At 42.0% G+C, this 27,897-nt stretch overlaps 1 non-coding gene across 1 annotated transcript; it reads left to right on the top strand.

Annotated features, from left to right (window-relative positions):
• The first annotated feature begins 5,152 nt into the window (after positions 1 to 5,152).
• LOC112752214 (small nucleolar RNA R71) lies at positions 5,153 to 5,259 on the top strand. The gene has a single exon (XR_003176657.1). It is a non-coding gene; the product is annotated as a small nucleolar RNA R71 (small nucleolar RNA).
• The last annotated feature ends 22,638 nt before the right edge of the window (positions 5,260 to 27,897 follow it).

The following is a 27,897-nucleotide window of genomic DNA, read 5'->3' as shown; positions in this document are numbered from 1 at the left end:
CCACAGGCACATAGTTTATTTTTTTTTTCTTGAGACCTTGGTGTCCAGCACTTCTTTGGGTTACTAAATGCTCTGTAGTGAGGGTTACTCTTGATTGTGGACTTTCAGCTGATAATCCCGAGTTAGTTAACCCAAGTTACCAAGTGATAAGGCACCCCTAAGAGCTTATTCATCCAAGTAGATCCCTCACACAGGAGCACCACAGACACATGCCTCAAGATTAAAACCATTGGTGCCTAGCCTTATTGCTTACTCTTTTTCTTTTAATTTTCAACCTTTATTGTTCTTTCCTTTTTTTTCTTATTAGGATCTTCTTATTTAGCTAGTCTCATGGGGTGTGTCTCAAGCATAGTATTCATGACAGACAGTTGTCCTCCCACCTTATGGTTGAACCAACTTAGCTAACTTATGACTATACCATAAACTCATGAACTTATTCCATGGTATGAGCTCTACTCTGGTCTCTTAAAAACACTCATTCTCTTTTCATTTGATTTAAAGGGACAAACATACAAGTAAGTAAGGAGATGATGCAGTGACATAAAGACTAGCAAACATAGACCTATTCGGAAAGAAAACTTTAAAGACAGAATTTAAAAAGTTCAACTAACATGGAAGCATGTTCTATTTCAAACAAGATCTTCCTTATTTAAAGCATAGAAAAAGATGGACCAAAGAAGGAACTCCACCACCTTTTACTCTTGTGGATGCCCATGTTTTCCTCCTTGTTTGTCTTCTTTGTGTCCTCTTGCATTCCCTCTCATCCGTGCCAATCTTGCTTGCTTCCAATCCTCAAGTGCCTTCCTCACTGATTCATGACTCTCTTCCACCCTTTGTCTTTCTTCTCGTGCTAATTCATCCCTCATTTCTTCATACCTTGTGATTCCTAGATGCAATATAGGCAGCTGTCCTACCAAGTAACCGAGCCTGGCTTGAGTATTTATATGATGCCCAGTCTCGCTCATGTAAACTCCTTCTGCGAATGCCCTTTGCTCGTCCAATAGTTCTGCCTGTTCTATTTGTCTTCGATGTATCTCATGTATATGTGCACCTTGATGTGCTTGGATGTTGATTAGCCTCTGGATGGATTCTTGTTGCTCATTTTTCCTTTGTTCCATCCTGTGGAATGTTTCACTCCATTGTTGTCCTTGACTCAGTTGCTGATCCATCATTTGCTTTTGCCAATCCCCTTGTTGAGTCATCCATCTTGAGAGTGACTCCTCTTGCTACCCCATCATCTATAGTTGAAGTTCTCTCTGTGCTCCTTGGCTTTCCAAATATTGTCGAGATAGTCCACCAATGGCCTCCTGCAATTGGTGCATATCCAAGGTGGCTGGTGCTTGCCCTTCTACGGCTTGTCCTTCTACTACTTGAGGGGCTGCCCTCTTCATTTGCTTCCGTTGAGGCAGGGGGGATGCAGTGGCATGCATTCGTTGAACGGTTATTGGAATACCCTCTTTTATCCACACGGGGTCCTCATCTTTAAACACCACCCCAGCTTTCTTGCACAGTCGGTAGATAGTGCTCGGGTAACCTAACGTTCCCCTTGAGTCGCTTTTCTCTGCCATTTTTCTAATCCCTTCTGCTATGAGTTCATGAACCTTGATCTCTCCGGCTTTGAGTATACAGTGCACCAGTGTGGCTCTCTTCAGATTCACCTCTGAGTTGTTTGCTGCTGGGAGGATGAACCTCCTTACAATTTCGAACCACCCTTTTGCTTCCGGGGTGAGATCTGCTCTTTTGATGAACCTTGGTCTCCTATCTGCATATCTTTCCCAGTCAGCTCCTGGTACACAAATGTCTTGCACAATCTGGTCATGATTAGGGTTGTTGTCCATTCTTGAATGATAACTCTCTTCTTCAAACGGTATGGACCGTAGCTTTAATGCCCTCATGACACTCGTGAGACCAAAATCCACAATCTTTCCTCTCACAAAGCTTGTATATGACTCATCTGCCTTATCATATCGGACCGCATTTGCATAAAACTCTCTTATAAGATTTGCATTCACCCTAATGACCGAATCAGTAAGGAGCTCCCATCTTCTCTTTTCTACATTCTTTGTGATTTCGGGACACTCATTTTTCCTAACTTGAAATCCCAGCTCATAAATGATCTCCTTATCCACCATCCATCCATATTGCAATGCATGGTGCAAGCTTCTAAATCTCTTTTCTTCATACGGGTGTTGCTCTATAGGTTCCTTTCCCTTCCTTCTTTTAGAGCTCGAAGATGCCATGAATGAAGGTTAATGCGTGAAGTTAGCAGGGGTGTGGAGGCTTTTGGTGTTTAGGGTTTAGTGCAATGAAGGGAGTGAAGGGGAACCCGAAATGGAGAAGTGTGAAGAGTGGGGTACGGAACAGGGATCACTTATATAGAGAGGTTGTGAGTGAATGGAGGGTGTGGATTGATGGAGTGGTTGTTTGATGGACGGTTGGGGTTGCGCATGTAGAAAGGACAAGGATCATCACTTTATGATGGAGATTGCTCGGTATCCAATGGTCCCATTTTTTTCAATGTTGCATGGCAACATTTTCCAATGACTTCCCTTTTTAGAACAAGTGTATAGTTCTTCCTTTTGTGGTGTCCGAACCTTCTTCCTTTAATTGTCCAATCTATCTCCTTCAATGCTCCTTTCCTTTTCCCTATAAAAATAAAATAAGAAAAATCAATATCATAAAAAGTTTTTAAACTTTTCGGCTAGAATGATAAAGAGAAGAAAAGATTTTGTTTATTCATGAACTCCAACTAACTAACTAACTGTGTATCCTTATATGCACATTGGTGGCACCATGGGGTGACACCAAACTTAGTTTGGAGTACTGTGATGAAAAGTTCTGTTCAAAGCTCCAAGACTAGCATGCTCTCAGTTACATTCATGCTTTCTTGGCATGCTTTGAACACCAAACTTGTTCTTCACTATACACTGCAATATAAGGACTTCACCAAGTTTGGGTTGGAATTCATGAATATTGACTTATTCACTAGTAAAAGCTAATAAAACATGGGTTGCCTCCCATGAAACGCTTCTTTAGCGTCACTAGCTTGACATTTCTCCTTCATCAAGGAGGCTGATAATGCTTCAAGTCCTCCCCTCTTGCCTTGGACTTATATCCATTGGTTGTATCAATGATCTCTACATGTTCCAAGGAGAGAACTCTGTTGATAGTGAAGACCTTAGGTAACTGAGATGGTACAGTGGGGAGATTAGGGGGGATATCTGGGAAGTAAGCTGAGATCACTTTATCTCCTGGAGAGAAGTCTTCCGTAGGGATCTTCTTTGTCCCTTTTGATGCTGCCTTGCTCTTGGCGACTTCTTCTTCTAAGGGAATTTTGTTGTTGTCTTCACATGCCTCTGGTGGTTTAGGTTCCTCCAGCTTCTCCTTGAGTTGTGACAATTGCTTATTTCCTTGTTCATCAACCAAGGGCTTTCCCAGATGGGCTGGTTGTGCTTCAGTGCTTGCTTCCTCTGTCAGCATCTCATTATGATCTTTGCTTAGTTCTTTGTTTTCTTGGTCTGCTTCTTGCGAGAGTTTGAAGACATTGAAGCTGAGTCGTTCATCATGGATCCTCAAAATTAGCTCCCCTTGCTCCACATCTATGAGTGCTCTGGCTGTAGCTAGGAATGGTCTTCCCAATATGATTGGGTGAGCGTGACTTTCTTCCATGTCCAGGATGACAAAGTCTATTGGGAGGAAGTATTTCCCAACCTTTAACAACACATTTTCCACCACCCCTATTGCTTGTTTTTGAGTTTTGTCAGCTAGCCTGATGACTACATCTGTGGGCAATATCTCATTGATCTGCAGCCTCTTCACCAGGGATAAGGGCATTAAGTTGATGCTTGCTCCCAAATCGTAGAGTGCTCTATCAAACATTGTTTCGCCTATGGCACAGGGGACATGAAAACTCTCTGGATCTTTTCTTTTCGTAGGCAACTGCGGTTGAATGAGGGAACTGCACTCCTTGTTCATCACTATAGTTTGGCCTCCCTTGAGTGAGCTTTTCCTGGGAAGCAGCTCCTTCATATACTTGATGTATACAAGCATTTGTTGAATAGTCTTGATGAATAGTATGTTGACATGTAGAGATGCAAACAAATCTAGAAACCTTGAGTATATTCTCTTCTCCACAGCACCATTGAGCAGTTGGAGAAAAGGTGCATAGAGTCTCAGCAGCTCCTGTTTTGAGATTTCTGGTTCTTGGTAATCTTTTTCCCCCTCCTCTACTGAGGTATCTTCAGGTTGTTCTGACAGCTTGCTTGGCTTGTCCTCTGTCTCCTTATCACTTATAGTGACCATCTTGCAATCTTCCCATCTTACTTTCTTTGTTTCACCTCTCGGATTCTTCTCTGTGTCACTTGGGAATCCATCTGTGGGTTTGGGAATTTGCTCAGAGAGATACCCCACTTGAGATTCCATCCTCTTGATTGTGTCTCCCTGGTTCTTGAAACTGGCTCGCACTTCCTCCTTGAACACCTTGTTGTCTTGAATCTCCTTGCTTATGCCTTCAAGTAGATTATCAATCCTTGAGATTCTTTCATCAAATGATGATAGGTCAGGCTGAGGAGAGTTATTCTGGCCTTGATATGAATGTAGAGAGGTGTTGTTATGGGGGTGTTGATATGGTCTAGATGTGAAGTGTTGGGTGGCTGCATTGTTTGGATTTGGGCGTCTTTGATCAAGGCTTTGTTCTTGTTGATTTCCCCACCCAAAGTTTGGGTGATTCCTCCATCTAGGGTTGTAGGTCTTGGAGTATGGATCATGGTTTTGCCTAGGTGAATTCCCAATGTAGTTGGCTTGCTCCTCACTACCCTCTGCTTCTTCATTCACTCCTTCTTAGGTTGTTGATGAAGTGGAGATTGCTGCTACTTGGTTCCTCTCCATCTTCTTGGTGAGGTCAGCCAGCTGCTGGGTAATGAGCTTGTTTTGGGCCAGCAGAGCATCTACATTGTTTAGCTCCATTACTCCTCTTGTGTTCCCTCTTTCAGAAGCATAGAAGTAGTCATTCTCTGCTACAGTTTCAATGACATCTATGGCCTCCTCAATGGTCTTCTTCTTGTTCAAAGATCCTCCGGATGAATGGTCTACGGCCTTCTTTGACTCATAAGAGAGCCCTTCATAGAAAATGTGCAGCTGCACCCATTCATTGAACATATCTGGTGGGCACCTCCTTGTTAGGTCTTTAAACCTCTCCCATGCTTCATATAGAGTCTCACCATCTTGTTGCCTGAAAGTTTGGACCTCATCTCTCAGCCTATTGATTCGTTGAGGAGGGTAAAATCTTGCTAAGAATTTGTTCATCACATCTTCCCAAGTTGTCAAGCTCTCCCTTGGGAAAGACTCTAGCCACTTGGCTGCCTTATCCTTGAGTGAGAATGGAAAAAATAGCAGTCTATAGGCGTCAAGAAGAACACCATTAGACTTCACTGTCACATATTCTCAAGAAGGTGGTTAGATGTTGATTGGGGTCCTCTTGGACACTTCCTCCAAACGAACAGTGGTTCTGAACAAGGGTGATGAGCTGTGGTTTTAGTTCAAAATTGTTGGCATGGATGGTTGGCTTTTGAATGCTACTTCCACAGTTTCCTAGGTTTGGATTGATGTAAGAGCCTAAAACTCTTCTATCATCCCCAGCATGATTTGCTCGACCTCTTCTGCCCTGGTTGTGATTCTCTTCTTCGTGATGGTTTTCCATATTTTCTTCCATGTTTGGTTCAAAGTATTCCTCAAAGTGTTCCTCCTCTTCTTCAGCACCAACTACACGTTTTTCTCTTGCCTCCCTCCTTAGTCTAAGGAAGGTTCTCTTAGGTTCAGAATCAAAGGAAGTTGAAGCCCTGCTTCTTCTCCCTGTCATACAACCAACAAGTACAAGCAAAGAGAATAGGTGCAGAAAGTATATCTGTCAGAATTACTGTTAGTGTGAGTGATGCAATATATCAAACAGTTAGTGGGTTAGTGAGATGAATGGTAAATAACAAAGAAAAAGTAGGGGGAAGGGAAGAAATTAACTAAAACAGGAAGTAAATGACTCAAATAAAAAATTAAATCAAACAAAAATAAAATGCTCAATCTAGTTGTCCTCCAATCTAATCATTGTTGATGCACAATCAATCCCCGGCAACGGCGCCATAAACTTGATGCACGGAAAACTTGTCTCATAACAAATTTCCTTCGGCAAGTGTACCGAATTTGTCGTCAAGTAAAAACTCACAATAGAGTGAAGTCGAATCCCACAAAGATTGATTGATCAAGCAACTTTAATTAGAGGAATGTTCTAGTTGAGCGAATCAGAATTTGAGTTGAGAATTGTAGAAAATAAAATGGCGGGAAAGTAAATGGCAGAAAAAGTAAACGCTAAAATTAAAGAACTGAAAGTAAATGACTGAAAGTAAATTGCAGAATTGTAAATGGGAATGGGGGAATTGCTCATAAAAGTAAATAACAGAAAATAAAGAGGATGGGTAAGATCAAAAATGGGGAGTTCATTGGGTTTAGGAGATGTTGCATTCTCCAGATCAATTTTATTTTCATCTCTTCCTAAATCAATGCACTCATTGATCTCCTTGGCAATCTTAAGTGATTGAATTACAATTTCTTGTAATACAATCTCTCAAATCTTGATCAATAGCCAATTCCTTGGTCATTTGCTCATGAGAAGAGATGAAGTATGGTTACTGATTATACCACATGCATTTCCCAAATCAAGTGTTGAGAGGATTATAGTCACATATCCATCGAAACCCAATTTGGTCCAGCATGAGAAAGCGTTTCTAGCTTGATCTCTTCATTCCTCTTTCAAGGTTCAGAAGAGATCCAAGTATGAATAGCTTCTTTTCCAAGATAACTACCCAATTGGATGAAGATCGAAAGCTTTCAAGTAAAATCAAGAGAAAAGAGAGAAGAAGAATAATGAAAACTAGTATTGATCCATCAAATTACAACAGAGCACCCTAACCCAATGAAAGGGGTTTAGTTGCTCATAGCTTTGGAAAATGAAAACAAAGATGGAGAATACATGATGAAAACTAGAAGTGTAGAGAAAGTAAATACAGAGAGTAATTTTATGCCCAGAGGCTCCCTATAATTTCCAACTCCCTTAATTAATTCAAAGCTACTCCTATATATACTACTCTTCTACTCTTCTAGTTGGTTCTTCAACTCTTGGGTCTAGGCCTTGGGATCTTGAGTTTGAAGCAGTTATCTCCTTCATTGGGCTTGGCTTTACTTGCAGAGAGAAATTGTGAAGTGGGCAGAGACTTTAGCTCAGGACGTTAGTGGTGTTAACGTTCAGTGAAAATATGGGTTCGAGAACGTTAGTGACATTCGACTTTTTCACTAACGTTCCTTACCCAAGTAAGAGCCACGTTAACCTCAATGTTAGTGGCACAAACGTTGCCACTAACGTTGCCTCTTTGTCTTTCGCGCACGTTATTGGGACTCAACCTTCCCAATAACGTTGAGAAGCCTCCCCCTTCCCAACATTAGAGTCCACGTTAACTTAGTTAACGTGGCTCTTTTAACGTAGGCTTGCCATCCTTCGAGAACATTAGTGACACTTAACATTGTCACTAACGTTCCATTGTGCCCCTTAGCTCCCACGTTAGAGTCCACGTTAACTAGGTTAATGTGGCTTCTAATGTGGCCATGCTAGCCATCTCCAACGTTAGTGACAAAGTTGAGTGTCACTAACGTTGGCTCAACATTCCCTTATCCACGTTAGCTTTCACGTTAACTAAGTTAACGTGGGAGTTAACGTGGCTCATGGTGGCATGTGTGGGCTCCTTCCAACGTTAGTCACAATGTTGGGTGTCACTAACGTTGGCGTCACCTCCCTTCTTCACGTTAACTTCCACGTTAACTTAGTTAACGTGGGAGTTAACGTGGCCTAGTGTGACTTGGCCAACATTAGTGATAATGTTGAATGTCACTAACGTTGGCTTCCCCCCTTTCTTCTTAACGTTAGAGGCCACGTTAACTAAGTTAACGTGGTGACTAACTTGGCCACTTATGAGCTTGGTCCAATGTTAGTGATAATGTTAAGTGTCACTAACGTTGGTTCCATTTCCTTTCTTCCACGTTAGAGTTCACGTTAACTTAGTTAACGTGACTCTTAACATTGGCAATGATGGCTCCGAGAGTGTTACTGGCAATCACTTTTCTCATTAACTTTGCAAGTTACTCCCATTCCACGTTAGTGTTAACGTTAGTGTAACTAACGTAGCCACTAATGTGGTTCTTCTTTGCTTTCTTTGTCCTGAAATCAAGCAATAAAGTGCATCAAAGTTCTAGTCCAAGTCATGGGAAATGCAACATCCAATTTGTCCTTAAATTCATGCAAAATCCTCATGAAATCATGTAAAGTGCACAATGTATGCTTGAATCAAGATGTAAGTGAATGTCTACCCCAAACTAGCTTATTTCCTAAGGAAATGCATGAAACTACCCTAAAAACAGTAAAGAAAAGGTCAGTGAAACTGGATAAAATGCCCTGGCATCAACTGTATGTCGAAAAAAGCTTGAACCTTTCTATGATCTTGTGTTTGCTTGTTGCTATAATGTGTTTTTTCTGACTTTCTTTTTCGTTTTTATGCCTACTCCTAGTATTTCTGTTTGTGGCTTCCTAGGGCTTTGTATGTTTTACTGTCGCTTCTGGTTGTTTTTTGAAAAAACTGTATCTTGCTCACAATTTCAAAAGATTGCCCCTTGATTTCTGCCTTGTTTGGTGGCTTTCCTTGTTGCTGTACCTTTGTAGGAGATAACGATACCCATAATTTGATTTTCACTTTTTGTTCAGAGTGCGTTTTCTTGATTTCCTCTTGATGCTTTTGTTTGCTTGTTAGTTCCGTCTGAGATTGTGAATTTTGGGAGGGAATTATTTTGATGATTTTTGATTTGTAACTCGTGGCTTTCTTCTTGGAGTGTTTTCTTCCTGTTAGGACGTGTAGAGATGTAAACTTGTAGTAATCTATTTTCTTCTCTTCTTGCTGTAGGACTAGTTGACCTCATGTCTTCTCGCAAGAACATTGTTGAGACATCTTCCCAGGTCCCTGAGGGCATGGATGATTGGGTGGATTCAATGGTTCTTTTGTGTGTTTCTTTGGTTGATGCTGAATTTTGTCAGCAGCTTAGGCAATTTCATAGGGTTTGTAGTAGTGTTGGTGAGGAAAAGAATTACGAACTTGTACCTCCCACTTCTGAAGAGAGAGTTTGTTTCTCTACTCGGGTTGTTAGAGATCGCCCTTTTTTCTATACTTACGATTTCTTTTTTGGCTAGATGAGTATCACCCTTCCTTTTACTAATTTTGAGACCAACTTGTTATGGTCCTGTAATGTTGCTCCTTCCCAACTTTACCCCAATTCCTGGGGTTTCATAAAAATCTTTCAATTGTTGTGTCATGGATTCGGTATTCCTGCTTCGCAATCCCTTTTCTTCTATCTCTTTGTTTTGACGAAGCCTGGGGTAGTTAAGAAGAAAGCTGCTTGGGTTTCTTTCCGAGCTTCCCAACAAAAAAAGGTCTTCTCTATGTTTTATGAATCTTTCCGTGATTTTAAAAATTATTTTTTTAAAGTCCGAGCTGTTGAAGGAGCTCGACCATTTTTTTTTTATGAAAATGACGAGCCTGCCTTTCCCTTAGAATGGCAAAAGGACGTGAGGGTATCTAGATATTCATGGGAAATGTTGGATGAGGTTGAGTAAGCTTTCGTGACTATTCTGGAAGAGACCTGGGGTCAGCATCCCCATCTCGCCACAAAGAAATTTTTAACCAATCCCTCTCTCCTCCAAACTGAGCTGGGTAGTTAATTTTTTTATTTTCCTCTTTTGTCTTCTCCTATATTGTTTGCAATCTCTTTTCTGATTTGTTAATTGATTCCTTATTGTTGTGCTTTGCTTGCAGAGATGATTGGTGCACGAATTGTGAATCACACTTTTCACACTCGTACCACTAACCAGCAAGTGCACTGGGTCGTCCAAGTAATACCTTACATGAGTAAGGGTCGAATCCCATGGAGATTGTTGGTCTGAAGCAATCTATGGTTATCTTGCAATTCTTAGTCAGGAAGTCAATTATATTTATCAGTTGAATTGCAAATAAACAAGAGAGCATGGATTAGAGGTTACTTGTTATGCAGTAATGGAGAATATGTTGGAGTTTTGGAGATGCTTTGTCTTCATAATCTCTGCTTTCCTATGTCTTCTGATTCATGCACGCACGTCCTCCTATGGAAAGCTGTGTGTAGGTGGATCACCGTTGTCAATGGCTACCATCCATCCTTCCAGTGAAAAGGGTCCAGGTGCACTGTCACCGCACGGCTAATCATCTGCAGGTTCTCAGTCGTACCGGAATAGGATTTACTATCCTTTTGCGTCTGTCACTACACCCAGCACTCGCGAGTTTGAAGTTCGTCACAGCCATCCAATCCCAGAATCCTACTCGGAATACCACAGACAAGGTTTAGACTTTCCGGATTCTCATGAATGCCGCCATCAATCTAGCTTATACCACGGAGATTTTGATTAAGGAATCTGAGAGATATTCATTCAATCTGATGTGGAACGGAGGTGATTGTCAGACACACGTTCATCGATTGAGGAAGGTGATGAGTGTCACTGATCATCACCTTCTCCATAGTTAGGCACGAATGGATATCTTAGGTAGGAACACGCATGTTTGAATGGAAAACAGAAATACTTGCATTAATTCATCGAGACACAGCACAGCTCCTCACCCCCAACAATGGAGTTTAGAGACTCATGCCATCAAAGAGTACCAAGTCCAGATCTAAAATGTCATGAGATACAAAATAAATCTCTAAAAGTTGTTTAAATACTAAACTAGTAACCTAGGTTTACAAAAAATGAGTAAACTATAATAGATAGTGCAGAAATCCACTTCTGGGGCCTACTTGGTGGGGCTGAGACTAAAGCTTCTCACGTGCCTAGGGCTGTTTTGGGCATTCAACGCCAGCTTTGGATCCTTTTCTGGCGTTGAACTCCAACTTGCAACTTGTTTCTGGCGCTGGACGCCAGAATTGGGCAGAGAACTGGCGTTGAATGCCAGTTTACGTCATCTATCCTTGAGCAAAGTATGAACTATTATATATTGCTGGAAATCCCTGGATATCTACTTTCCAACGCAATTGGAAGCACGCCATTTGGAGTCCTGTAGCTCTAGAAAATTCATTTTGAGTGCAGGGAGGTCAGAATCCAACAACATCAGCAGTCCTTTCTCAGCCTGAATCAGATTTTTGCTCAGCTCCCTCAATTTCAGCCAGAAAATACTTGAAATTACAGAAAAACACACAAACTCATAGTAAAGTCCAGAAATGTGGATTTTGCCTAGAAACTAATGAAAATAAACTGAAAACCAACTAAAACATACTAAAATCTATATGAAATTAACCCCAAAAAGCGTATAAAATATCCGCTCATCACAACACCAAACTTGAACTGTTGCTTGTCCTCAAGCAACTAGACAAATAAAATAGAAGATTAATAAGTCAAGAAGCAATAATATCTCAGAGTTTTTGAGTGAAGCTCAGATTCTAATTAGATGAGCAAGACTAGTAGCTTTTTGTTTCCAAACTGTTTTGGCATCTCACTTTATCCATTGAAGCTCAGAGTGATTGGCATCTATAGGAACTTAGAATTCAGATAGTGTTATTGATTCTCCTATTTCAGTATGATGATTCTTGAACACAGCTACTTTATGAGTCTTGGTCGTGGCCCTAAGCACTTTGTTTTCCAGTATTACCACCGGATACATAAATGCCACAAACACATAATTGGATGAACCTTTTCAGATTGTGACTCAGCTTTGCTAAAGTCCCCAATTAGAGGTGTCCAGGGTTCTTAAGCACACTCTTCTTCTTGCTTTGGACCTTGACTTTAACTGCTCAGTCTCAAGTTTTCACTTGACACCTTCACGCCACAAGCACATGGCTAGGGACAGCTTGGTTTAGCCGCTTAGGCCAGGATTTTATTCCTTTAGGCCCTCCTATCCACTGATTCTCAAAGCCTTGGGATCCTTTTTATTACCCTTGCCTTTTGGTTTTAAGGGCTATTGGCTTTTTCTGCTTGCTTTCCCTTCTCTTTTTTTTTCTGCAAGCTTTGTTCTTTGCTGCTTTTTCTTGCTTCAAGAATCATTTTTATGATCTTTCAGATTATCAATAACATGTCTCATGTTCATCATTCTTTCAAGAGCCAACATATTTAATAGTCTTAAACAACAAATTCAAAAGACATATGCACTGTTCAAGCATTCATTCAGAAGATAGAAAGCATTGCCACCACATGTTACTAATTAGAATTTTTCTTAAAGAAACTCGAATTTTATTGCCTCTTATTCAAAAGATCTACTATTTTATTCATGTTTGCTGATGATGAGAAAAATAGACTATAACTTAATTGGAGGTAAAATCAAAATAAACACTAATTACTACTATATGACTCCTAAGGTAAACTCTTATAACGACAACTATCACAGAGTTAAAGCAGAAATTGGAATTTAACAACCTTTGTTCTGGGAAGTGGATGTTCCTCGGATCTGTGGGGTGCTTGGTCCTTCAAGAGATAACTTCTGGCGCTTCAATTCCCTCAAGTCACGCCCTTGCTCTTCCTGTTCTTTAATCAAATAGCAAAGAATTTGACTGTGTTCCTTCTGTTCCTTTATTATTTGTTCCATAGCTTCTTGTATCTTGGTAACTGATGTTTCAAGATACTCCCAATATTCAGATTTAGGGATTTCTGGGAGAAATTCCTGTGTTTTCTTCTTGATGGGGTCATCCTGCGCTTGTTGTTTTTCCATTGATGCTTTGGTGATTGGTTTCTCAATTGAGATATACTCAGTTATTCCCATCCTTACCCCAGCGTCCTTGCAGAGCAGAGAAATCAAGCTTGGGTAAGCCAACCTGGCCTCTTTAGAATTTTTATTAGCAATTTTGTAGAATTCAGTTGAAATCAGTTGATGAACTTCCACTTCTTTTCCCATCATGATGCAATGGATCATCACTGCTCTTTTAACAGTGACTTCAGAACGGTTGCTGGTGGGCAGCAGAGAATGCCCAATGAAATCCAGCCATCCTCTGGCGACTGGTTTAAGATCTTCTCTTTTGAGTTGATTTGGGACACCCTTCGTGCTGGTGGTCCACCTGGCTCCAGGGATACATATATCCTCTAGGATCTTATCCAGGCCCTTGTCTGTTCTCATCATTCTCCTGTTGAAAGAGTTTGGATCATCCTTCAGCTGAGGTAGCTTTAAGATCTCCCTAATCTTGTCAGGGTTGGTATGAACAATCTTTCCTCTGACCACGGTCCGATATTCATAGAAAGCAATTCCAGATAGTTTTTGCTTGTCTGTCTGCCACATGTTAGCATAGAACTCCTGGACCATATTCCTTCCCACTTTCGTCTCAGGATTAGCTAGGACCTCCCAATTCCTGATTCGAATTTGCTCCTGAATCTCCGGATATTCGTCTTCTTTCAGATCGAATCTAACTTCCGGGATCACTGATCTTAGACCCATTATTTTGTAATTATGGTCTAAATGTTCTTTAGATAAGAACTTCTCTTGATTCCAAAGTGGTTTTGGAACGCTCTCTTTCTTGCCTCTTGAAGTGGGTTGTTTTCCCTTAGGAGCCATGATCTTAGTGATCACGGATAAACACACCAAACTTAGAGGTTTGCTTGTCCTCAAGCAAAAGAAAAGAAAGGAGAGGGATAGAAGGAGAGCTAGGTGCAATTGTTGATGGAGGGGGGTGGAGGCCGAACCCATATTTAAAGGGAGGGGGTGGGTTCGAAAATTTAGAAAAGATATGGTAAAAAAAAGATTGATTTGGAAAAGATAAGATAGAAGATATGATAAGAGAGGATATAGTTTAAAATTGAAAAGATATGAAAATTTTTTTGAAAAAGATAAATCTAGATTTTGAAAAAGATAATGTGGAGATTTGAAAAAGATATTAGTTGAAAAGATAGATTTGTTTTGAAAATTTGAAAAAGAGTTGAATTGAATTGAAAAAGAGGGTTTGTGCTTATGGATTAAGATACATTTGATATTTTTAAGGTAGGGTTTTTAGAAATTAGGGATTTTAGAAATCAGGGTTCTTAACATGTTTATGCAAGAAATCATGAATTGAAGCATGAAAATTAAGATTAAAATGAAAAATATAAAGAAAAAATGAATTTACCTCCTCCCCACCATCCTGGCGTTTGAACGCCCAAACGTTGCATGTTTTGGGCGTTCAACGCCCAAATGCTGCCTCTCCTAGGCGTTCAACGCCCAGCTACTGCTTCTTTCTGGCGTTGAACGCCAGGAAGTCCTTTGTTACTGGGCATTTTTCTGAACGCCCAGAATACTGTAAATCTGGCGTTAAACGCCCAGAAAGAGCTTCTTTATGGCGTTTAACGCCCAGATGGCTATCCTCACTGGCGTTTAACGCCCAGTGGATGCTTCTGTTGGGCGTTGAACACCCAAAACAGACTTTTACTGGCGTTTTCTTGCCAATGAGCTCTTTTTCTCTGTTTTGTGTGCAGAATCCTTCTGTAACCCTGTGAACTTATACAATTGACTCTTTACCTTTGGATCAGTGAACTTTATATAAACAAATAAAAATAAAAATAGGGCAAAATGCTTAGAGGATTGATACCCCATGGCTGGGTTGCCTCCCAGCAAGCGCTTCTTTATTGTCTTTAGCTGGACCTTGCTGAGCTTTTAGTCTAGCTTCAGCCTTGAGCACTCTTGCTCAATATTGCCTTCAAGATAGTGCTTGATTCTCTGTCCATTGACAATGAACTTCTTATCAGAATCAATATCTTGAAGCTCCACATAACCATATGGTGATACACTTGTAATCACATATGGTCCCCTCCACCGGGACTTCAGTTTCCCGAGGAATAGCCTGAGCCTGGAGTTGAACAACATAACCTTTTGTCCTGGTTCAAAAATTCTAGATGACAGCTTTCTGTCATGCCACTTTTTTTATTTTTCTTTATAAAGCTTGGCATTTTCGAAAGCAGTGAATCTGAATTCCTCTAGCTCATTTAGCTGGAGCAATCTTTTTTTCTCCAGCTAATTTGGCGTCAAAGTTCAGGAATCTGGTTGCCCAGTAGGCTTTATGTTCCAGTTCCACGGGTAGGTGACATGCCTTACCATAGGCCAGTTGGTATGGAGAGGTCCCTATAGGAGTCTTGAATGCTGTTCTGTATGCCCACAGAGCATCATCCAACTTCTTGCCCAATCCTTTCTACGGGTATTTACAGTCCGTTCTAGGATTCTTTTTAGCTCTCTGTTAGAGACTTCACCTTGTCCATTAGTCTGTGGATGATATGGAGTCGCCACCTTGTGGCGAATCCCATACCGGACCATGGCAGAGTAGAGCTGTTTGTTGCAGAAGTGAGTGCCCCCATCACTGATTAGTACTCTAGGGACCCCAAACTTGCTGAAGATATATTTCTGGAGGAACTTCAATACTGTTTTAGTATCATTGGTGGGTGTGGCAATGGCCTCAACCCATTTTGATACATAGTCAATTGCCACCAGAATATAAGTGTTTGAGAATGATGGTGGGAAAGGTCCCATGAAGTCAATTCCCCATACGTCAAACAACTCAATCTCCAAGATTCCTTGTTGAGGCATGGCGTAACCATGAGGCAGATTACCAGCTCTTTGGCAACTGTCACAGTTACGTACAAACTCTCGGGAATCTTTATAGAGTGTAGGCCAATAGAAGCCACATTGGAGGACCTTGGTGGCTGTTCGCTCACCTCCGAAATGGCCTCCATATTGAGATCCATGGCAATTCCATAGGATCCTCTATGCTTCTTCTCTAGGGACACACCTACGGATTATTCCGTCTGCACATCTCTTAAAGAGATAGGGTTCATCCCACAAGTAGTACTTTGCATCAGTGATTAATTTTTTCTTTTGTTGCCTGTTGTACTCCTTGGGTATGAACCTTGCAGCTTTATAATTTGCAATATCGGCAAACCATGGTGTTTCCTGAATGACAAATAAATGCTCATCCGGAAAAGTCTCAGAGATCTCAAGAGAGGGGAGGGACGTCCCTTCTATTGGCTCTATCCGGGACAGATGATCAGCCACTTGGTTCTCTGTCCCTTTTCTGTCTCTTATTTCTATATCAAACTCTTGCAGAAGCAACACCCATCTGATGAGCCTGGGTTTTGAATCCTGCTTTGTGAGTAGATATTTAAGAGCAGCATGGTCAGTATACACAATCACTTTTGATCCTACTAAGTATGATCTGAACTTGTCAATGGCATAAACCACTGCAAGTAATTCTTTTTCTGTGGTTGTGTAATTTTTCTGGGCATCATTTAAAACGCGACTAGCATAATAAATGACGTGCAGAAGCTTCTCATGCCTCTGTCCCAATACTGCACCAATGGCGTGATCACTGGCATCACACATTAGCTCAAATGGTAATGTCCAGTCTGGTGCGGAAATAACTGGTGCTGTGACCAGCTTAGCTTTCAGCGTTTCAAACGCCTGCAGACACTCTGTGTCAAACACAAATGGCGTGTCAGTAGCTTGCAGATTACTTAGAGGTTTTGCGATTTTTGAAAAATCCTTTATAAACCTCCTATAGAATCCTGCATGCCCCAGAAAGCTTCTGATTGCCTTAACATTAGCAGGTGGTGGTAATTTTTCAATTACCTCTATTTTTGCTTGATCCACCTCTATTCCCTTGTTTGAGATTTTATGCCCAAGGACAATCCCTTCAGTCACCATGAAGTGACATTTTTCCCAGTTTAAGACTAGGTTGGTCTCTTGGCATCTCTTCAGGACAAGTTTCAGGTGATCAACACAGGAGCTGAATGAGTCTCCATATACTGAGAAGTTATCCATGAAGACCTCCAGAAATTTTTCCACCATATCAGAGAAAATAAAGAGCATGCATCTCTGGAAGGTTGCAGGTGCATTACACAGCCCAAATGGCATCCTTCTATAAGCAAACACTCCAGATGGACATGTGAATGCTGTTTTCTCTTCATCCTGGGGATCTACTGCAATCTGGTTATAGCCTGAGTAGCCATCCAAAAAGCAGTTATAATCATGACCTGCCAGTCTTTCTAGCATCTGGTCTATGAATGGTAAAGGAAAATGATCCTTTCTGGTGGCTGTATTGAGCCTTCTGTAGTTAATACACATGCGCCACCCTGTAACTATTCTTGTAGGAACCAGTTCATTTTTTTCATTATGGATCACTGTCATGCCTCCCTTTTTTGGGACGACTTGGACAGGACTCACCCAAGGGCTATCAGAAATAGGATAAATAATCCCAGCCTCTAGTAATTTGGTGACCTCTTTCTGCACCACTTCCTTCATGGCTGGATTTAGCCGCCTCTGTGGTTTAACCACTGGTTTAGCATTATCCTCCAATAAGATTTTGTGCATGCATCTAGCTGGGCTTATGCCCTTAAGGTCACCTATGGACCACCCAAGAGTTGTCTTGTGTGTCCTTAGCACTTGAATAAGTGCTTCCTCTTCCTGTGGATTTAAAGCAGAGCTTATGATCACTGGAAAAGTGTCATCTTCTCCCAGAAATACATATTTCAGGGATGGTGGTAATGGTTTGAGCTCGGGTTTAGGAGGCTTTTTTTCTTCCAGAGGAAATTTCAGAGGCTCTTTTATCTCCTCTGAATCCTCCAAGTCAGGTTGAACATCTTTAAAGATGTATTCCAACTCTGATTCGAGACTCTCAGCCATGTTGATCTCTTCTACCAAAGAGTCAATAAGATCAACCTTCATGCAGTCTTTTGATGTGTCTGGATGCTGCATGGCTTTTACAGCATTCAACTTAAACTCATCATCATTAACTCTCAGGGTTATTTCCCCTTGTTGGACATCAATGAGGGTTCGTCCAGTTGCTAGGAAGGGTCTTCCTAGAATGAGGATAGCACTCTTGTGCTCCTCCATTTCCAGCACTACAAAGTCAGTGGGAAAGGCGAATGACCCAACTCTGACAATCATGTCTTCAATCACGCCTGATGTGTATTTAATGGAGCCATCAGCAAGTTGGAGACATATCCGGGTTGGTTTAACTTCTTCAGTTAAGCCAAACTTTCTGATAGTGGATGCAGGTATTAGGTTGATGCTTGCCCCAAGATCGCATAAAGCTGTCTTGGTGCAATTACCTTCTAATGTGCATGGTATCAGAAAACTAACAGGGTCTTTAAGCTTTTCAGGAAAGCTTTTTAGAATAACTGCACTGCATTCTTCAGTGAGGAGAACTCTTTCTTTTTCTCTCCAATCCTTTTTATGACTCAAGATCTCTTTCATGAACTTGGCATAAGAAGGTATTTGCTCAAGTGCCTCTGCAAATGGAATCTTTATTTCAAGAGTCCTGAGATAATCTGCAAAGCGAGCAAATTGCTTATCCTGTTCCTCTTTCCGGAGTTTTTGAGGATAAGGTATCTTGGCTTTATATTCCTCAACCTTAGTTGCTGTAGGTTTATTGCCTACAGAAGTGGTTGAAGAAGCCTTTTTAGAGGGGTTGTCATCAGCACTTATATGTATCTGATCCCTCTCTCGTAATTGAGTTCCAGAGTTAGAAGCTGGAGTGACGTTAGACGCCAATTCCTTGTCTGTTCCTGGCGTCTGAACGCCAGAACTATGCCCATTTTGGGCGTTCAACGCCAGATCCTGCCCATTTTGGGCATTCAACACCGGATCCTTGCTTGTTTCTGGCGTTGAACGCCAGTCCTTGCTTGTTACTGGCGTTGAACGCCAGTCTTGGGCATGGTCTGGACGTTCAGCGCCCGCCTTCCACCAGATTGCTGGCGTTTTAATGCCAGAATTACTTTTCCCTGGGCTCTTACTGTTCTCAGGTAAATTTTGGGTGGTTTGCTCATTCCTTGGCTCTTTGCTGCCTTGAGATGGGGTATTTAATGTTTTCCCACTTCTTAGTTGAACTGCTTGGCATTCTTCTGTTATTTGTCTTGATAGCTGCTGCTTTGTTTGCTTCAATTGTTCTTCCATATTTATATTAGCCATCCTTGTCTCTTGTAGTTTATCCTTGAATTCGGCTAACTGCTTTGTTAGAAAGTCCAATTGCTGATTGAATTCAGCAGCTTGTTTTACAGGGCTGAGTTCAGCAGTTACTGTTTTAACCTCTTCTTTCATGGAAGGGTCACTGCTTAGGTACAGATGCTAATTCCTGGTAACTATATCAATGAGCTCTTGAGCCTCTTCAATAGTCTTTCTGATGTGGATAGATCCACCAGCTGAGTAATCTAGAGACATCTGAGCTACTTCTGCAAGCCCATAAATGAAGATGTCTAACTGAACCCACTCTGAAAACATTTCAGAGGGGCATTTTCGTAGCATCTCTCTGTATCTCTCCCAGGCAACATAAAGAGATTCATTATCTCCTTGTTTAAAGCCTTGGATGTCCAGGCTTAGCTGTGTCATCCGTTTTGGGGGAAAGTATTGATTCAGGAATTTTTCTGTCAGCTGTTTCCATATCCTTATGCTGGCCTTATATTGAGAAAAGTATGGACTATTATATATTGCTGGAAAGCCCTGGATGTCTACTTTCCAACGCAATTAAAAGCACGCCATTTGGAATCTTGTAGCTCCAGAAAATCCATTTTGAGTGCAGGGAAGTCAGAATCCAACAACATCAGCAGTCCTTTTTCAGCCTGAATCAGATTTTTGCTCAGCTCCCTCAATTTCAGCCAGAAAATACTTGAAATTACAGAAAAACACACAAACTCATAGTAAAGTCCAGAAATGTGGATTTTTCCTAGAAACTAATGAAAATAAACTGAAAACCAACTAAAACATACTAAAATCTATATGAAATTAACCCCAAAAAGCGTATAAAATATCCGCTCATCAATGATTAAGGATAATGAATCTATGAAGGCCTTCAAAAGGGCGAGGAAAGCTACCGGAGCCAAAAACATCTCGGCCAAGGCGGCTGGGGAGGGATCATCCCAGGCTCAGTCGAAGCTGGCCGTTCCGAGCTCACCTGGGGCGAGGAAGGTAATCACGACTCCCTGGGTTCGTTTGATTGATCCTCCCCAAGCCTCTATTGCTACTTCTGGTGCTCCTCCCAACAAAAAGCAAAAGACCATTGAGCCTTTCAACCTTGATGCCCCTTACGGTGCCCTCCCTATGGATGATGTATCACTCCTTCGCCATTTGGACTTTATAACTCGGAGTAGTGTTAAGATGGCACACATGGGGGCTGCCTTGTACCGAACTGCCCAAAATCTTCCTCTTCATGCCACCAAAGCCTTCATGGAGGAGGCTAAACAGGAGTTTGATCGGATGAAGGGCTTGAAGGAGGGGCTCGAAGTGAAAGTGACAAAATTGGAGAAGGAGCTGGAGAGCGAGAAGGCTAGCTCCCTTGCCTTGGCGGCTTCTGTGAGGTTGGCCGAGGACACGGCATTGAGGCATAAAGACAGCTATGTTACATCCTATCGGGAGGTAATGTATTTGAGGGAGGAGTTGGAGTCTGCCCGAGCTGATTACTCCGAGCTCCAAGGTCACCTTGTTGGCAGCGTGAATGCTGCTTATGAGAACCTGAAGGAGCAGGTTCGAATTCTGGCTCCCGAGGTCGATCTTTCTCTCTTCAGCCTGGACAATGTTGTGAGGGATGGTAAGATTGTCCCTGACGCCCCGGATGATGATGATGTCGAACCTCCCCCTGCACCTGCCGCCAAAGTGTCAACTTCTTAAGTTCCTTCAGTTGAGGTCAGTCATCCCGTATCCGATCTAGACTGTCAAATCCTGAATCGAGATGATGGGACCGTGGATGCTGTGCCCATTCAGACTTGCCCTCCTTCTCCCCGTGCTGATGCTACCGGGAAGGCTTCTAATGCTTAACTGAACTTTTTTATCTTGATTGTGTAGATAGCCCGGCTTGTGGGCTTTTAAACCCTTTATTTTGTAAATTTTATTTTCCTGACTGTTGACACTTGTTTAGTTGCTTGTTTAGCAATCTTAGGCTAAAAAACAAAAAATAGCTTCCAAGTTCTTGGTGCTAATTTGGGTAGCCCCTTTGAATTTGTTTCTATCACAACTTCGCGCCTTTAGTATCATATCGATCTTTATCTCGTCTAGGCACTTTTTCTAGGCTTTTGGTAGTGCTTGGGGTCTTGTCGCTCGATCTCTTTGAGTGGCTTTTGTGCTTTTGGCTTTGATTCCTTTTGAGGCAAAAATCCTGTTATTTTGGACCTTTTGTGAAGTCTCTGGCAAGTATTACTTTTTGTAGCCTTTGCACTTTATGTGGATCGACTTCGTCATGTCGGGCCCTTCTAAGTTACCTTTGTAATCCTCTTTTTTGGACCTTGTTCAGGTCCCTTTCAGGGATTACGTTTATAACCTTTACGTTTTGGGCCGACTTCATCATGTCGGATTAAGTTATTTTGTAATCCTCTTTCTTGGACTTTGTTCAAGTGTCTTTCAGGGATTACTTCTATAACTTTATGTTTTGGACCGACTTCGTCATGTCGGATCAAGTTATTTTGTAATCCTCTTTCTTGGACTTTGTTCAAGTCTCTTTCAGGGATTACTTCTATAACTTTATGTTTTGGACCGACTTCGTCATGTCGGATCAAGTTATTTTGTAATCCTCTTTCTTGGACTTTGTTCAAGTCTCTTTCAGGGATTACTTCTATAACTTTGTGTTTTGGGCCGACTTCGTCATGTCGGGCCCTTCTAAGTTACTTTTGTAATCCTCTTTCTTGGACCTTGTTCAGGTCTCTTTCAGGGATTACTTCTATAACTTTGTGTTTTGGGCCGACTTCGTCATGTCGAGCCCTTCTAAGTTAAAGTAATCCTCTTTTATAGGGTTGGCCAGACCTCTTTCCAGGGTTTACTTATAACTTGGTTTGACTTGGTCCGACTTCTTAACGTCGGCCAGTCTTTTAAGTTATTATTTAGCAATCCATCAGGACCTCGTCAGGTCCTTTCTCCGGATCACTTTCGATAACTTCTTGCGTTATTCTACTTTCATCTTTGCCGATTTGTAGAAGGTGGGTTAAATCCTCGTTTAGTCAACCTTTAGATGAATTTGGTTTTCATCTTTGTTGGTCTTTATCGTGATCGTGCAGTGAATTTGTTTTTCACTTTCTGCCAATCTGTCGCTTTATAATCGGACGATGAATGTTTCAGATTAATGCGTCTAGAAAACTTTGTAGAACGTCTAATATATTTTATTTAAAAGAAAATGAAAATATGTACATATAGAGTTTTTATCCTTTTGAGTTGGACAATTTCTGGATCTCAACTTGGTGCCTCATTAAAAAACTTTTTCAGGAAAAAAAGTGCATCCTATGATGAGATCTTTTACCTTCTCTAGCTATAGTACCTTCTTAGGTTGCAGGCGTGCACGACCTAGGGAGTTCTCGCCCGTCGAGTTCGGATAGCCTGTAGTAGCCCTTCCCAAGTACTTCTATGACTCGGTAGGGTCCTTTCCAGTTTGCTGCCAGCTTTCCTTCTCTGGGTCGAGTTGTTCCAATGTCATTTCGGATTAGGATGAGATAATTCTCAGTGAAACCTCTTGGCACTACCTTTTGATTGTATCTAGAAGCCATTCGACGTTTTAGTGCTTCTTCCCTGATCCGAGCCCTTTCTTGGATTTCAGGAAGTAGGTCGAGCTCTTCCCTTTGAAGTTGGGAGTTGGCTTCTTCATTGTAATGGACCACTCTAGGCGACCCTTCCTCGATCTCTACCGGGATCATTGCCTCCGTTCTGTATGCTAATCGGAAGGGTGATTCCTTTTTGGGGGAATGTGGCGTTGTTCGATATGCCCATAGGACTTGTGGAAGTTCTTCGGCCCAAGCTCCCTTGGCCTCTTGTAATCTCCGTTTTAGCCCGGCCAATATGACTTTGTTGGAAGCTTCGGCTTCTCCATTGGCTTGGGAATGTTCGACGGAGGTGAACTGGTGCTTTATGTTCAAGTTGGCTACTAATTTTCTGAAGCCTGCATCTGTGAATTGGGTGCCATTGTCTGTGGTGATGGAGTATGGAACCTCGAACCTTGTGACAATGTTCCTATATAGGGATTTTTGACTTCTTTGAGCAGTGGCATTAGCTAGGGGTTCTTCCTCGATCCACTTTGTGAAATAGTCTACCCCTACTATGAGGAATTTAACTTGTCCCGAAACTTGGGAAAAGGGTCCGAGAAGGTCGAGTCCCCATTTCGCGAATGGCCAAGGTGAGGTTACGCTGATGAGCTCCTCTGGTGGGGCGATATGAAAGTTGGCATGTTTTTGACATGGTGGACATGTCTTTACAAACTCTGTAGCCTCCTTTTGTAGAGTTGGCCAATAAAATCCTGCCCGAAGTACTTTTGTGCTCCGAGATGATTGCCACAGATGCCACTGTGTATTTCTTCTAGAACTTCCTTCGTGTTGGAAGTCGGTACATATTTTAGCAATGGTATTGAAATTCCTCTTTTGTATAGAGTATTGTTTATGATAGTGTAGTATTGTGCCTCCCGTTTTAACCTCTTTGCCTCATTTTCATCTGTAGGGAGTGTTTCTGTTTTGAGGTAGTTAATTATGAGGGTCATCCATCCTTGATCCTGACCTGTTATGGCTAGGACTTTTCCTCTTCCGAGATTGACGGGTTCTATAGCATTTCCTGGATGAGGCTTCTATTGTTGCCCCCTGGTTTGGTGCTGGCTAGTTTTGAGAGTGCATCAGCTCGGGCATTTTGTTCGCAGGGTATGTGGCGGATCTCATATTCCCCGAGTTGTCCGAGTTGTTCCCTGGTTTTATCCAAATATTTTTTCATGGTGGGATCTTTGGCTTGGTAGCTCCCTGTTATTTGTGAGGTGACTACTTGTGAGTCGCTGAAGATGATGAGTTTTTTAGCTCCCACCTCCTTAGCCAGCTTCAAACCAGCTAGTAGTGCTTCATATTCCGCCTGGTTGTTTGAGGCAGGGAACCCGAATTTGAGGGAAAGCTCAATTTGGGTTCCTTGGTTGCTTTCAATTGCCGAGCTTCGTATTGAAGGTCGAATTCGGACAACTCGACTGCCTATTGTAGGATTCTGCCTGTTAGATATATTTTCTGCAATATCCCTTTTATGGGCTGGTTAGTCCGAACCTTAATGGTGTAAGCTTGGAAGTACGGGCGGAGACGTCGAGATGTTAATATGAGTGCATAGGCAAATTTTTCTATTTTTTGGTAGTTCAGCTCGGATCCCTGTAGCACTTTACTAATGAAGTATACAGGTTGTTGCCCTTTGTCGTCCTCTCGAACCAATGCTGAGGCTACTGCCCGACTTCCTACTGCGAGGTATAATATGAGTGGTTCTCCTTCTCGTGGCCGAGATAGGATAGGTGGCCGTCCCAGAAATCTTTTGAAATCTTGGAAGGCTTGTTCACACTCCTTTGTCCATTTTAACTTCTTTCCTTTCCTTAAAGTAGGATAGAAGGGAAGAGATCTTATCGCTGATCCCGCTAGGAATCTGGATAAGGCTGCCAGTCTCCCGTTGAGTTGTTGTACCTCTTTGACACAAGTTAGGCTCTTCATGTTGAGTATTGCCTGGCATTTATCCGGATTTGCCTCAATTCCTCTTTGTGTGAGCATAAAACCTAAGAACTTACCTGCTTCTACTGCAAATGTGCATTTTGCAGGATTGAGTCGCATGCCATGCTTCCTTATAGTGTCGAACACTTGGACTAGGTCGGACAATAATGTCTCTTCACTTTGTGTTTTAATTAACATGTCGTCCACGTAAACTTCCATGACTTTTCCAATATGATCTGAAAAGACTTTATTCATTAGCCTTTGATAAGTAGCTCCCGCGTTCTTGAGACCATAAGGCATCACAATGTAGCAGTAATTTGCTTTTGGTGTTAAAAATGAGTTTTTTCTTGATCGGGTGGATACATGGGATTTGATTGTATCCGGAATATGCATCCATAAACGAGAGGTACTTATATCCGGAGGAGGCATCTACCAGAGCGTCGATACTTGGGAGTGGATAAGGGTCTTTTGGGCAGGCTTTGTTGAGATCTATATAGTCGGTGCACATTCGCCACTTCCCATTTGATTTTTTCACCAAGACGACATTAGCTAACCATAGTGGGTACTTGACTTCTCTTATGAATCCTGCCTCCAGTAGAGCTTGTACCTGCTCTTCTACAGCTTGGGATCTTTCTGGGCCGAGCTTTCTACGCCTCTGTTGTACTGGCCGAGATCCAGGGTAGACTGCTAGCTTATGACATATTACCTCGGGGTCTATGCCTGGCATGTCTGCAGCCTTCCACGCAAAAAGGTCGACGTTGTCTCGTAAGAACTGTACAAGTAATTCTTTTATATCTCTTTTTAAAGTCGTGCCAATATTGGTTGTTTTGTCCGGGATGTCTCCGATCTGGACTTTCTCTATTTTGCCTTCAGGTTGTGGACGGAGTTCTTCTCGCCTCTGCACTCCACCGAGTTCGATTGTGTGGAATTCTTCTCCTCTGCCTCTGAGGTTTAGACTTTCGTTATAATAGCGGCGTGCCATCTTCTAATCTACTTTTATCGTAGCTATCCCTTCTGCAGTTGGGAATTTAATGCATAGATGTGGAGTTGAAACTATTGCGCCAAGTTGATTTAATGTTGCTCGACCTATTAGGGCGTTGTAGGCTGAACTCACGTCGACCACGATGTAGTCTATTTTGAGTGTTCTGGATTGATTTCCTTTTCCAAAGGTTGTGTGTAGCGGGATGTATCCCAGCCACTGGAGTGTCTCCCAGTCCGAACAGGCTGTTTGGATATACTTTGAGTTTTTTATCTTCCAGGCCGAGCTTGTCGAAGGCAGTTTTGAATAAGATATCGGCAGAGCTCCCTTGGTCTATCAGTGTGCGATGGAGATTTGCATTAGCCAGTATAATGGTGATGACCATGGGATCGTCGTGTCCTGAGATGATGCCAGATGCGTCTTCCTTGGTAAACGAAATTGCGAGGATGTCTGGTGCTTCCTCCTTTCCTTCGACATGATATACTTCTTTGAGATATCTTTTGCGAGATGATTTGGAGATTCCTCCTCCTACGAATCCTCCGTGTATCATATGGACATATCTTTTTGGTGTTCGAGGTGATCGCTCGGTTCTTCCCACCTCCTCGTCTCTTCTCCTTTTTCTTTGCTCATCGTCTCGGGTGGCCAGAAACCGATCTAGTTTTCCTTCTCTCACTAATTTTTCTATGACATTTTTTAAGTCAAAGCATTAATTAGTGGAGTGCCCACGGACTTGATGGTATTCACAATATTCATTCCAGTTTCCTCCTCCTCTTTTGCCTTTGAGTGGTCGAGTTTGGGGTATTTTTCTGTGTGGCAGACTTCTTTGTAATCATCCACCAGGGACACCCTAAGAGGGGTGTAATTATGATATTTTTTTATTTTTTCCCCTTGTCAATCTTCCTTCTTTTTGGACTCTTTGTCTTTGTCTCGGTAGGTGAATCCGGATTTTGAGGTTTCTCCTAGTCGAGAATTCTCTTCCATGTTGATGTATTTCTCTGCTCGTTCCTGTACTTCATCCAGAGATGTGGGGTACTTCTTTGATATGGATTGGCTAAAAGGTCCTTCTCGTAGGCCATTGATGAGGCCCATGATGGCGGCCTCTGTTGGTAAGCTTTGTATGTCTACGCATGTTTTGTTGAATCTTTCCATGTAGTTGCGAAGACTTTCCCGATCTCCTTGCTTGATTCCTAGTAGGCTGGGGGCGTACTTAGCCTTGTCTTTTTGAATGGAAAATCTGGCCAGGAACATTTTGACTAGGTCATCAAAGCTTGAGATGTACTTTGGAGGTAGGTTGTCGAACCATCTGATTGCTGTCTTTGTGAGAGTTGTTGGAAAAGCTTTGCAACAAACTGCATCTGAGGCGTCGGTAAGGTACATTCTACTTCTGAAATTGCTGAGATGATGGTTGGGATCCGTAGTGCCATCGTACAAAGTCATATCCAGAAGTTTGATGTCCTTAGGAATTTTGGTCTTTATGATTTTCCTAGTGAATGGATCTTGATCTTTGCGTGAGTTGTCCTCAGGGGTGGTCCGAGTAGCTCTTGCTTTGAGATCGGCTTCGAGTTTTAGAAGTTTATCTTCTAATTCTCGACGTCGTCTTACCTCTCTTTGTAGATGCTTCCCGACTTCTCGTTGATGATGGGTTTCTTTTTCAAGTTGCTTTAATCGATCTTGAAGCGCTTCTATCACTCCCGGATTTGATGAATTTTTGTCCCCGTTGGATTCCAGAGTGTCTTTTAGCATAGTGTCCGCATTTTTGTGCGGTGTTCTATCCTCTAGATCTGAATCGTGGTCATTGTTATGATCGTCCGCCATGGTGATGGGATGACTTCCAAGTTCCCCGGTAACGGCGCCAATGTTTCGAGGGATACCTGAAACTGTAGGTCGATCTCGGTCGAGATCTTCTGTACTGGTCGGAGATGATGTGTCCAGCTGGTGGGTAGCGACCAGAGCTGTCGTGTCTGACTTGCTGGACTGGCTGCACTGCTGATCCTTTGTCACTGGAGGGTGGGGGGTACCTGCAAGAGACTCCGATGCTTAAGTTAGCATGGGTATTAAGCAAGTTTTTAGTAGAATTAGAGTATGAGTTATACCTGGGTGCTCCAGTGTATTCATAATGGTGTAGAGTGACCTTTTTAGATAAGATAAGTTAGTTATCTTATCTTATCTTATCTTTGAGTTGAGGTCAGCTTATCTTTTAAGGGAACCGCCCTTATCTCTATAGGCTTGGACTGCCTTTGGATTTGGGTCGTGTTCCTCTATTTGGGTCCCTTACTAGGCTTTCCTGTTGATTCGACCGACCTCTTTGAGAAGAGGTCGGATAGCCTGAAAAACATGCTTATTTTTGCCTTAAAATTGCCATAATGGAAAACATGCTTATTTTGCCTTAAAATTGCCATATTTTAAT

Source organism: Arachis hypogaea, chromosome 15, assembly GCF_003086295.3.
Source record: "Arachis hypogaea cultivar Tifrunner chromosome 15, arahy.Tifrunner.gnm2.J5K5, whole genome shotgun sequence".
NCBI classification, from domain to species: domain Eukaryota; kingdom Viridiplantae; phylum Streptophyta; class Magnoliopsida; order Fabales; family Fabaceae; genus Arachis; species Arachis hypogaea.
Note: the sequence above shows the minus strand (reverse complement) of the source record. Positions and strands in the feature narration are given on the sequence as shown.